The 201-nt window shown below is 36.3% G+C and overlaps 1 protein-coding gene across 1 annotated transcript in view; it reads right to left on the bottom strand.

Annotated features, from left to right (window-relative positions):
* LOC118334851 (choline transporter-like protein 5-B) overlaps window positions 1-201 on the bottom strand; it is a 42,229-nt gene that overhangs the window by 21,431 nt on the left and 20,597 nt on the right. The gene's annotated exons all lie outside the window — the stretch shown is intronic.

Below are 201 nucleotides of genomic sequence, written 5' to 3'. Positions count from 1 at the left end.
AATAGAGCAGGTCTAGACCGAAACAACAGTTTATGCTGTTTATAGTTTCAAGGCCGAGGCTGCATAGTTTCCTGGCAAAGTAAACCAGCAGACATTCATGATCAATTGGTTTACTTAAACCCATATAAATGAACATAATCTTTTATACATTTTATTGAACATACAAAATGTTGAAGTGCCACCCCATTATCCCTACCTCTT

This window comes from Morone saxatilis, unplaced genomic scaffold, assembly GCF_004916995.1.
Source record: "Morone saxatilis isolate NCDOM2014 unplaced genomic scaffold, NCSU_SB_2.0 Contig23, whole genome shotgun sequence".
Lineage (NCBI taxonomy): Eukaryota > Metazoa > Chordata > Actinopteri > Moronidae > Morone > Morone saxatilis.
Note: the sequence above shows the minus strand (reverse complement) of the source record. Positions and strands in the feature narration are given on the sequence as shown.